Source organism: Amblyomma maculatum, chromosome 7, assembly GCF_055883805.1.
Source record: "Amblyomma maculatum isolate TAMU_Amacu chromosome 7, ASM5588380v1, whole genome shotgun sequence".
In the NCBI taxonomy this organism is placed as follows: Eukaryota; Metazoa; Arthropoda; class Arachnida; order Ixodida; family Ixodidae; genus Amblyomma; species Amblyomma maculatum.
Window position 1 is genome coordinate 103,244,185 of NC_139350.1, and position 12,514 is coordinate 103,256,698.

At 43.0% G+C, this 12,514-nt stretch overlaps 5 pseudogenes; all 5 read left to right on the forward strand.

Moving 5' to 3' along the window:
• Positions 1-784, forward strand: LOC146184203 (serine/threonine-protein phosphatase 4 catalytic subunit B pseudogene; annotated as a pseudogene).
• A 1,722-nt stretch (positions 785-2,506) lies between these two features.
• LOC146184204 (serine/threonine-protein phosphatase 4 catalytic subunit pseudogene) lies at positions 2,507-3,278 on the forward strand (annotated as a pseudogene).
• A 1,727-nt stretch (positions 3,279-5,005) lies between these two features.
• On the forward strand, positions 5,006-5,789 carry LOC146184205 (serine/threonine-protein phosphatase 4 catalytic subunit B pseudogene; annotated as a pseudogene).
• A 1,728-nt stretch (positions 5,790-7,517) lies between these two features.
• On the forward strand, positions 7,518-8,301 carry LOC146184206 (serine/threonine-protein phosphatase 4 catalytic subunit pseudogene; annotated as a pseudogene).
• Positions 8,302-10,013: 1,712 nt separating this feature from the next.
• Positions 10,014-10,586, forward strand: LOC146184207 (serine/threonine-protein phosphatase 4 catalytic subunit A pseudogene; annotated as a pseudogene).
• Positions 10,587-12,514: the final 1,928 nt, after the last annotated feature.

Below are 12,514 nucleotides of genomic sequence, written 5' to 3' on the forward strand. Positions count from 1 at the left end.
ATGTGCGGAGGCATGGGTGACAGCACTAATCTGTACAGCCAGATCGAGCAACAGCGAAGGTGCGAGTTCCTTATTGAGTTCGAGGACAAGTTAGTGTGCGCAAAGCCCGGGAAACTCTTATCAAATTGACTAACTTGCAGATGGTGGACTCACCAGTCAACGTATGTGGTGATATCCACGGCCAGTTTTATGACCTACAAGAACTGTTCGAAGTTGGTGGAGAGGTCCCCAGTAGCAACTACATCTTCATGGGAGACTTTGTCGAGCAGAGCTTTCACAGTGTAGAGACATTTCGTTTGCTGCTAGCCATCAATTTACGCTACCCAGAACGCATCACACTGATCAGGGGAAACCACGACAGCCGACATGTTTCGATGCGGTGCGGCTTTTGTGATGAGTGGTTGCGAAATTACAATTGCCTTGTTGTGTGGCGTTGCTGCAGGGTCCTTGGACTACCTGCCTTTGTGTGCTGTCATCGATGGCAAAATTTTCTGCGTTCATGGAGGTCTGTCACCATCTATCCAAACTCTGGACTTCTGTGCCATGGACCGCAAGCAGGAGGTGCCCCTGTAGGGGGACCAAGTGTGACCTTCTTTGGTCAGACTCTGGAGGCAAACTAGGCTGTAAGACGAGTCCAAGAGTGACTGGCTACCTCTTGGGAAGCGTTACGGTCACTCTATTCAACGCGACCAATCACATCGATATGATCTGCCACGCCCCCCAACTAGTAAAGGAAGCAGTTCAAAGCGACCACTACAGTAATCTGATTTCTTATCTGATCTAGTCCGGACGCCATGGTGTTAATAAAAACGCGGAGTTCTTTCCTGCACTCTGACGCCTTATTGTTTCTTCATAACTGATCTATTCCGGACACCATGGTGTTATTAAGAAACGCAGATTTCTTTCCTGCACACTGCCGCCTTTTCTTGATCACATAATTTTGATGCTAATACCTGAAAGTGCCATATAGCGTAAGATGAGAATTAGGGGTTGCTTTTTTAGGGGAAGCGGGTGGGCCTTTATTGCAGAAGGCACCTGCACTACAGATTGTGCTCAACATATTTTTCTTGAAAGATATATCACTTGGATAGCGCTAGTAACCATTAGTTTAGAAGATTAGGCTTCTTTCATATTCATCTTCCCTGTCCTCAATTACTGAATGTGTTCTCGTAGTATTATTTTTTTCAGCTGCTGCTGCTTGCTGCTACTGCTCGCCTGCAAGCCTGCGTGCCTGCCTGCATAGAGGCTTTCTCGTGCTTTTTTGCAGACATACTTATATTATTCAAACTGCTGGACGGCTGACATTTATCATTACTTGCAGCATTCAGATCAAAAGTATACAACTGCTCCTAAAAAAGAAAAATTGATATTTTCTCTGCCAATTAGGGCGACTATTGAAATCAAGCCAAGTACTGACTATGGTAATATTGGGGAACCGCAACAGCAGAAAATAAGAGTTGGAATAAATTCAATCATGAACGTACACTTTAATTTATCATCTTTTTCACACTGTCCTTGCTGTGCGCACCCCTAAGGGGTGTTGAAGGCTGGTGTGGCACGTTGACATCACCACCCCAAGTGAAGCATGTGTACGTACCCTCGATGCTGGCAACAATAGATAAAGTTTCGATTCTTTTTAAAAAACATACTAAACCAAACTGCTCGTAAATGCGTTGTTTAGCCTTTTAAGACGAAGGATGTGACGCTGCATTGAGCTTGAAATGGAATTCTTTCTCACCTGTGCAGAGTTGCAAAATATTCAAAATATCGCACTTCTCAGTGCGAAAGTAAAAATAAATTGCTTCATAAATCTCCCACTCTTCAAAAGTAAACATATTTTGAGTCACCGCTCAAACAAACGTCTGTACTTCAGGCCGTAGCTGGAAATTCCGCGTGATCTTCAAAACACTAGTGGACGATGATGGTCCGATCTGGACTTCATGAAACTAAAGACATAAATACTAGCCCTGAATGCAATCAATTTCTATGGCGTTATTGTGGGAGCATTTCATAACAATAGCACCAATGTAAAAATCTAAGTTGAAAATAAAAATGCATGGCCGAGATTGTTAATATTGGTTTTCTCGCACGGCCAACAATCTGCATGAGGCAGAAGACAAAGAGGTTCGAGAATTCAATTCCACCCTCATCCAAATTTACAAACATCCAAATTTTCGCTTAGTATTTTTTTTGGTTCAATAACTTTTGTGATCTTAAATCTTATGTTTTTGTTTTGTTGACAATTACTTTATGCACTAATTCAGTATGTGTAGGACAATTGGCCGTCCACCAGAACAAGACCAAAACCCCGTCGTGGGTATATGCCATATATCAAGGCAGTAGAAGAAGAACAACAAGAACGGCTGACCTACCATTACGACGTTTTCGTTCTTCCAGAAATCTGTCCAGCCGTGATCTACTGGGCAACGTGCTCCGGCTGCTTCCAGTCTCATATTTAGACCGGTAAGTAGATTTCAATCAGACCGCAAAGAAAATGTGCGGAGGCATGGATGACAGCACTAATCTGTACAGCCAGATCGAGCAACAGCGAAGGTGCGAATTCCTTATTGAGTCCGAGGACAAGTTAGTGTGCGCAAAGCCCGGGAAACTCTTATCAAATTGACTAACTTGCAGATGGTGGACTCACCAGTCAACGTATGTGGTGATATCCACGGCCAGTTTTATGACCTGCAAGAACTGTTCAAAGTTGGTGGAGAGGTCCCCAGTAGCAACTACATCTTCCTGGGAGACTTTGTCGACCAGAACTCTCATAGTGTAGAGACATTTCGTTTGCTGCTCGCCATCAATTTACGCTACCCAGAACGCATCACACTGATCAGGGGAAACCACGAGAGCCGACATGTTTCGATGCGGTGCGGCTTTTGTGATGAGTGGTTGCGAAATTATAATTGCCTTGTTGTGTGGCGTTGCTGCAGGGTCCTTGGACTACCTGCCTTTGTGTGCTGTCATCGATGGCAAAATTTTCTGCGTTCATGGAGGTCTGTCACCATCTATCCAAACTCTGGTCTTCTGAGCCATGGACCGCAAGCAGGAGGTGCCCCTGTAGGGGGACCAAGTGTGACCTTCTTTGGTCAGACTCTGGAGGCAAACTAGGCTGTAAGACGAGTCCAAGAGTGACTGGCTACCTCTTGGGAAGCGATGCGGTCACTCTATTCAACGCGACCAATCACATCGATATGATCTGCCACGCCCCCCAACTAGTAAAGGAAGCAGTTCAAAGCGACCACTACAGTAATCTGATTTCTTATCTGATCTAGTCCGGACGCCATGGTGTTAATAAAAACGCGGAGTTCTTTCCTGCACTCTGACGCCTTATTATTTCTTCATAACTGATCTATTCCGGACACCATGGTGTTATTAAGAAACGCAGATTTCTTCCCTGCACACTGCCGCCTTTTTTTGATCACATAACTTTGATGCTAACACCTGAAAGTGCCATATATCGTAAGATGAGAATTAAGGGTTGCTTTTTTAGGGAAGCGGGTGGGCCTTAATTGCAGAAGGTACCTGTACTACAGTTCGTATTCAACATATTATTCTTGAAAGATATATCACTTGGATGGCGCTAGTAACCATTAGTTTAGAAGATTAGGTTTCTTTCATATTCATCTTCCCCGTCCTCAATTACTGAATGTGTTCTCGTAGTATTATTTTTTTTTCAGCTGCTGCTGCTTGCTGCTACTGCTCGCCTGCAAGCCTACAAGCCTGCCTGCCTGCCTGCATAGAGGCTTTCTCGTGCATTTTTGCAGTCATAATTATATTATTCAAACTGCTGGACGGCTGACATCTATCATTACTTGCAGCATTCAGATCAAAAGTATACAACTGCTCTTAAAAAAAGAAAAATTGATATTTTCTCTGTCAATTAGGGTGAATATTGAAATCAAGCCAAGTATTGACTATGGTAATATTGGGGAACCGCAACAGCAGAAAATAAGAGTTGGAATAAATTCAATCATGAACGTACACTTTTATTTATCATCTTTTTCACACTGTCCTTGCTGTGGGCCCCCCTAAGGGGTGTTGAAAAGCCGGTGTGGCACGTTGACTCCACCACCCAAAGTGAAGCATGTGTACGTGCCCTCGATGCTGGCAACAATAGATAATGATTCGATTCTTTTTAAAAAACATACGAAACCAGACTGCTCGTAAATGCGTTGTTTAGCCATTTAAGACGAAGGATGTGACGCTGTATTGAGCTTGAAATGGAATTCTTTCTCACCTGTGCAGAGTTGCAAAAGTATTCAAAATATCGCACTTCTCAGTGCGAAAGTAAAAATAAATTGCTTTATAAATCTCCCACACTTCAAAAGTAAACATATTTTGAGTCACCGCTCAAACAAATGTCTATACTTCAGGCCGTAGCTGGAAATTCCGCGTAATGTTCAAAATGCCAGTGGACGATGATGGTCCGATTTTGACTTCATGACACTAAAGCCATAAATACTAGCCCTGAGTGAAATCAATTTCTATGGCGTTATTGTGGGAGCATTTCATAAAGATAGCACGAATGTAAAAATCAAAGTTGAAAATAAAAATGCATGGCCGAGATTGTTAATATTGGTTTTCTTGCACGGCCAACAATCTGCATGACGCAGAAGACAAAGAGGTTCGAGAATTCATTTCCACCCTCATCCAAATTTACAAACATCCAAATTTTCGCTTCGTATGTTTTTTCGTTTCAATAACTTTTGTGATCTTAAATCTTATGTTTTTGTTTTGTTGACAATTACTTTATGCACTAATTCAGTATGTGTAGGACAATTGACCGTCCACCAGAACAATGACTAAAACCCCATCGTGGGTATGTGCCATATATCAAGGCAGTAGAAGAAGAAGAACAACAAGAACGGCTGACCTACCATTACGAGGTTTTCGGTCTTCCAGAAATCTGTCCAGCCGTGATCTACTCGGCAACGTGCTTCGGCTGCTTCCTGCCTCATATTTAAACCGGTAAGCAGATTTCAATCACACAGCAAGGAAAATGTGCGGAGGCATGGGTGACAGCACTAATCTGTACAGCCAGATCGAGCAACAGCGAAGGTGCGAATTCCTTATTGAGTTCGAGGACAAGTTAGTGTGCGCAAAGCCCGGGAAACTCTTATCAAATTGACTAACTTGCAGATGGTGGACTCACCAGTCAACGTATGTGGTGATATTCACGGCCAGTTTTATGACCTACAAGAACTGTTCGAAGTTGGTGGAGAGGTCCCCAGTAGCAACTACATCTTCATGGGAGACTTTGTCGAGCAGAGCTTTCACAGTGTAGAGACATTTCGTTTGCTGCTAGCCATCAATTTACGCTACCCAGAACGCATCACACTGATCAGGGGAAACCACGACAGCCGACATGTTTCGATGCGGTGCGGCTTTTGTGATGAGTGGTTGCGAAATTACAATTGCCTTGTTGTGTGGCGTTGCTGCAGGGTCCTTGGACTACCTGCCTTTGTGTGCTGTCATCGATGGCAAAATTTTCTGCGTTCATGGAGGTCTGTCACCATCTATCCAAACTCTGGACTTCTGTGCCATGGACCGCAAGCAGGAGGTGCCCCTGTAGGGGGACCAAGTGTGACCTTCTTTGGTCAGACTCTGGAGGCAAACTAGGCTGTAAGACGAGTCCAAGAGTGACTGGCTACCTCTTGGGAAGCGTTGCGGTCACTCTATTCAACGCGACCAATCACATCGATATGATCTGCCACGCCCCCCAACTAGTAAAGGAAGCAGTTCAAAGCGACCACTACAGTAATCTGATTTCTTATCTGATCTAGTCCGGACGCCATGGTGTTAATAAAAACGCGGAGTTCTTTCCTGCACTCTGACGCCTTATTGTTTCTTCATAACTGATCTATTCCGGACACCATGGTGTTATTAAGAAACGCAGATTTCTTTCCTGCACACTGCCGCCTTTTCTTGATCACATAATTTTGATGCTAATACCTGAAAGTGCCATATAGCGTAAGATGAGAATTAGGGGTTGCTTTTTTAGGGGAAGCGGGTGGGCCTTTATTGCAGAAGGCACCTGCACTACAGATTGTGCTCAACATTTTATTCTTGAAAGATATATCACTTGGATAGCGCTAGTAAACATTAGTTTAGAAGATTAGGCTTCTTTCATATTCATCTTCCCCGTCCTCAGTAACTGAATGTGTTCTCGTAGTATTATTTTTTTTTCAGCTGCTGCTGCTTGCTGCTACTGCTCGCCTGCAAGCCTACAAGCCTGCCTGCCTGCCTTCATAGAGGCTTTCTCGTGCATTTTTGCAGTCATAATTATATTATTCAAACTGCTGGACGGCTGACATCTATCATTACTTGCAGCATTCAGATCAAAAGTATACAACTGCTCTTAAAAAAAGAAAAATTGATATTTTCTCTGCCAATTAGGGTGAATATTGAAATCAAGCCAAGTATTGACTATGGTAATATTGGGGAACCGCAACAGCAGAAAATAAGAGTTGGAATAAATTCAATCATGAACGTACACTTTTATTTATCATCTTTTTCACACTGTCCTTGCTGTGGGCACCCCTAAGGGGTGTTGAAAAGCCGGTGTGGCACGTTGACTCCACCACCCAAAGTGAAGCATGTGTACGTGCCCTCGATGCTGGCAACAATAGATAATGATTCGATTCTTTTTAAAAAACATACGAAACCAGACTGCTCGTAAATGCGTTGTTTAGCCATTTAAGACGAAGGATGTGACGCTGTATTGAGCTTGAAATGGAATTCTTTCTCACCTGTGCAGAGTTGCAAAAGTATTCAAAATATCGCACTTCTCAGTGCGAAAGTAAAAATAAATTGCTTTATAAATCTCCCACACTTCAAAAGTAAACATATTTTGAGTCACCGCTCAAACAAACGTCTATACTTCAGGCCGTAGCTGGAAATTCCGCGTGATCTTCAAAATGCCAGTGGACGATGATGGTCCGATTTTGACTTCATCACACTAAAGCCATAAATACTAGCCCTGAGTGAAATCAATTTCTATGGCGTTATTGTGGGAGCATTTCATAAAGATAGCACCAATGTAAAAATCAAAGTTGAAAATAAAAATGCATGGCCGAGATTGTTAATATTGGTTTTCTTGCACGGCCAACAATCTGCATGACGCAGAAGACAAAGAGGTTCTAGAATTCAATTCCACCCTAATCCAAATTTACAAACATCCAAATTTTCGCTTCGTATGTTTTTTCATTTCAATAACTTTTGTGATCTTAAATCTTATGTTTTTGTTTTGTTGACAATTACTTTATGCACTAATTCAGTATGTGTAGGACAATTGGCCGTCCACCAGAACAATGACCAAAACCCCGTCGTGGGTATATGCCATATATCAAGGCAGTAGAAGAAGAAGAACAACAAGAACGGCTGACCTACCATTACGACGTTTTCGTTCTTCCAGAAATCTGTCCAGCCATGATCTACTGGGCAACGTGCTCCGGCTGCTTCCAGTCTCATATTTAGACCGGTAAGTAGATTTCAATCAGACCGCAAAGAAAATGTGCGGAGGCATGGATGACAGCACTAATCTGTACAGCCAGATCGAGCAACAGCGAAGGTGCGAATTCCTTATTGAGTCCGAGGACAAGTTAGTGTGCGCAAAGCCCGGGAAACTCTTGTCAAATTGACTAACTTGCAGATGGTGGACTCACCAGTCAACGTATGTGGTGATATCCACGGCCAGTTTTATGACCTGCAAGAACTGTTCAAAGTTGGTGGAGAGGTCCCCAGTAGCAACTACATCTTCCTGGGAGACTTTGTCGACCAGAACTTTCATAGTGTAGAGACATTTCGTTTGCTGCTCGCCATCAATTTACGCTACCCAGAACGCATCACACTGATCAGGGGAAACCACGAGAGCCGACATGTTTCGATGCGGTGCGGCTTTTGTGATGAGTGGTTGCGAAATTATAATTGCCTTGTTGTGTGGCGTTGCTGCAGGGTCCTTGGACTACCTGCCTTTGTGTGCTGTCATCGATGGCAAGATTTTCTACGTTCATGGAGGTCTGTCACCATCTATCCAAACTCTGGACTTCTGTGCCATGGACCGAAAGCAGGAGGTGCCCATGTAGGGGGACCAAGTGTGACCTTCTTTGGTCAGACTCTGGAGGCAAACTAGGCTGTAAGACGAGTCCAAGAGTGACTGGCTACCTCTTGGGAAGCGATGCGGTCACTCTATTCAACGCGACCAATCACATCGATATGATCTGCCACGCCCCCCAACTAGTAAAGGAAGCAGTTCAAAGCGACTACTACAGTAATCTGATTTCTTATCTGATCTAGTCCGGACGAAATGGTGTTAATAAAAACGCGGAGTTCTTTCCTGCACTCTGACGCCTTATTGTTTCTTCATAACTGATCTATTCCGGACACCATGGTGTTATTAAGAAACGCAGATTTCTTTCCTGCACACTCCCGCCTTTTCTTGATCACATAATTTTGATGCTAACACCTGAAAGTGCCATATATCGTAAGATGAGAATTAAGGGTTGCTTTTTTAGGGAAGCGGGTGGGCCTTTATTGCAGAAGGTACCTGTACTACAGTTCGTGCTCAACATTTTATTCTTGAAAGATATATCACTTGGATAGCGCTAGTAAACATTAGTTTAGAAGATTAGGCTTCTTTCATATTCTTCTTCCCCGTCCTCAGTAACTGAATGTGTTCTCGTAGTATTATTTTTTTTTCAGCTGCTGCTGCTTGCTGCTACTGCTCGCCTGCAAGCCTACAAGCCTGCCTGCCTGCCTTCATAGAGGCTTTCTCGTGCATTTTTGCAGTCATAATTATATTATTCAAACTGCTGGACGGCTGACATCTATCATTACTTGCAGCATACAACTGCTCTTAAAAAAAGAAAAATTGATATTTTCTCTGCCAATTAGGGTGAATATTGAAATCAAGCCAAGTATTGACTATGGTAATATTGGGGAACCGCAACAGCAGAAAATAAGAGTTGGAATAAATTCAATCATGAACGTACACTTTTATTTATCATCTTTTTCACACTGTCCTTGCTGTGGGCACCCCTAAGGGGTGTTGAAAAGCCGGTGTGGCACGTTGACTCCACCACCCAAAGTGAAGCATGTGTACGTGCCCTCGATGCTGGCAACAATAGATAATGATTCGATTCTTTTTAAAAAACATACGAAACCAGACTGCTCGTAAATGCGTTGTTTAGCCATTTAAGACGAAGGATGTGACGCTGTATTGAGCTTGAAATGGAATTCTTTCTCACCTGTGCAGAGTTGCAAAAGTATTCAAAATATCGCACTTCTCAGTGCGAAAGTAAAAATAAATTGCTTTATAAATCTCCCACACTTCAAAAGTAAACATATTTTGAGTCACCGCTCAAACAAACGTCTATACTTCAGGCCGTAGCTGGAAATTCCGCGGGATCTTCAAAATGCCAGTGGACGATGATGGTCCGATTTTGACTTCATGACACTAAAGCCATAAATACTAGCCCTGAGTGAAATCAATTTCTATGGCGTTATTGTGGGAGCATTTCATAAAGATAGCACGAATGTAAAAATCAAAGTTGAAAATAAAAATGCATGGCCGAGATTGTTAATATTGGTTTTCTTGCACGGCCAACAATCTGCATGACGCAGAAGACAAAGAGGTTCGAGAATTCAATTCCACCCTCATCCAAATTTACAAACATCCAAATTTTCGCTTCGTATGTTTTTTCGTTTCAATAACTTTTGTGATCTTAAATCTTATGTTTTTGTTTTGTTGACAATTACTTTATGCACTAATTCAGTATGTGTAGGACAATTGGCCGTCCACCAGAACAATGACCAAAACCCCATCGTGGGTATGTGCCATATATCAAGGCAGTAGAAGAAGAAGAACAACAAGAACGGCTGACCTACCATTACGAGGTTTTCGGTCTTCCAGAAATCTGTCCAGCCGTGATCTACTCGGCAACGTGCTTCGGCTGCTTCCTGCCTCATATTTAAACCGGTAAGCAGATTTCAATCACACAGCAAGGAAAATGTGCGGAGGCATGGGTGACAGCACTAATTTGTACAGCCAGATCGAGCAACAGCGAAGGTGCGAATTCCTTATTGAGTTCGAGGACAAGTTAGTGTGCGCAAAGCCCGGGAAACTCTTATCAAATTGACTAACTTGCAGATGGTGGACTCACCAGTCAACGTATGTGGTGATATCCACGGCCAGTTTTATGACCTACAAGAACTGTTCGAAGTTGGTGGAGAGGTCCCCAGTAGCAACTACATCTTCATGGGAGACTTTGTCGAGCAGAGCTTTCACAGTGTAGAGACATTTCGTTTGCTGCTAGCCATCAATTTACGCTACCCAGAACGCATCACACTGATCAGGGGAAACCACGACAGCCGACATGTTTCGATGCGGTGCGGCTTTTGTGATGAGTGGTTGCGAAATTACAATTGCCTTGTTGTGTGGCGTTGCTGCAGGGTCCTTGGACTACCTGCCTTTGTGTGCTGTCATCGATGGCAAAATTTTCTGCGTTCATGGAGGTCTGTCACCATCTATCCAAACTCTGGACTTCTGTGCCATGGACCGCAAGCAGGAGGTGCTCCTGTAGGGGGACCAAGTGTGACCTTCTTTGGTCAGACTCTGGAGGCAAACTAGGCTGTAAGACGAGTCCAAGAGTGACTGGCTACCTCTTGGGAAGCGTTGCAGTCACTCTATTCAACGCGACCAATCACATCGATATGATCTGCCACGCCCCCCAACTAGTAAAGGAAGCAGTTCAAAGCGACCACTACAGTAATCTGATTTCTTATCTGATCTAGTCCGGACGCCATGGTGTTAATAAAAACGCGGAGTTCTTTCCTGCACTCTGACGCCTTATTGTTTCTTCATAACTGATCTATTCCGGACACCATGGTGTTATTAAGAAACGCAGATTTCTTTCCTGCACACTGCCGCCTTTTCTTGATCACATAATTTTGATGCTAATAGCTGAAAGTGCCATATAGCGTAAGATGAGAATTAGGGGTTGCTTTTTTAGGGGAAGCGGGTGGGCCTTTATTGCAGAAGGCACCTGCACTACAGATTGTGCTCAACATATTTTTCTTGAAAGATATATCACTTGGATAGCGCTAGTAACCATTAGTTTAGAAGATTAGGCTTCTTTCATATTCATCTTCCCTGTCCTCAATTACTGAATGTGTTCTCGTAGTATTATTTTTTTCAGCTGCTGCTGCTTGCTGCTGCTGCTCGCCTGGAAGCCTGCAAGCCTGCGTGCCTGCCTGCATAGAGGCTTTCTCGTGCTTTTTTGCAGACATACTTATATTATTCAAACTGCTGGACGGCTGACATTTATCATTACTTGCAGCATTCAGATCAAAAGTATAAAACTGCTCCTAAAAAAGAAAAATTGATATTTTCTCTGTCAATTAGGGTGAATATTGAAATCAAGCCAAGTATTGACTATGGTAATATTGGGGAACCGCAACAGCAGAAAATAAGAGTTGGAATAAATTCAATCATGAACGTACACTTTTATTTATCATCTTTTTCACACTGTCCTTGCTGTGGGCCCCCCTAAGGGGTGTTGAAAAGCCGGTGTGGCACGTTGACTCCACCACCCAAAGTGAAGCATGTGTACGTGCCCTCGATGCTGGCAACAATAGATAATGATTCGATTCTTTTTAAAAAACATACGAAACCAGACTGCTCGTAAATGCGTTGTTTAGCCATTTAAGACGAAGGATGTGACGCTGTATTGAGCTTGAAATGGAATTCTTTCTCACCTGTGCAGAGTTGCAAAAGTATTCAAAATATCGCACTTCTCAGTGCGAAAGTAAAAATAAATTGCTTTATAAATCTCCCACACTTCAAAAGTAAACATATTTTGAGTCACCGCTCAAACAAACGTCTATACTTCAGGCCGTAGCTGGAAATTCCGCGTGATCTTCAAAATGCCAGTGGACGATGATGGTCCGATTTTGACTTCATGACACTAAAGCCATAAATACTAGCCCTGAGTGAAATCAATTTCTATGGCGTTATTGTGGGAGCATTTCATAAAGATAGCAACAATGTAAAAATCAAAGTTGAAAATAAAAATGCATGGCCGAGATTGTTAATATTGGTTTTCTTGCACGGCCAACAATCTGCATGACGCAGAAGACAAAGAGGTTCTAGAATTCAATTCCACCCTAATCCCAATTTACAAACATCCAAATTTTCGCTTCGTATGTTTTTTCGTTTCAATAACTTTTGTGATCTTAAATGTTATGTTTTTGTTTTGTTGACAATTACTTTATGCACTAATTCAGTATGTGTAGGACAATTGGCCGTCCACCAGAACAATGACCAAAACCCCGTCGTGGGTATGTGCCATATATCAAGGCAGTAGAAGAAGAAGAACAACAAGAACGGCTGACCTACCATTACGAGGTTTTCGGTCTTCCAGAAATCTGTCCAGCCGTGATCTACTCGGCAACGTGCTTCGGCTGCTTCCTGCCTCATATTTAGACCGGTAAGCAGATTTCAATCACACAG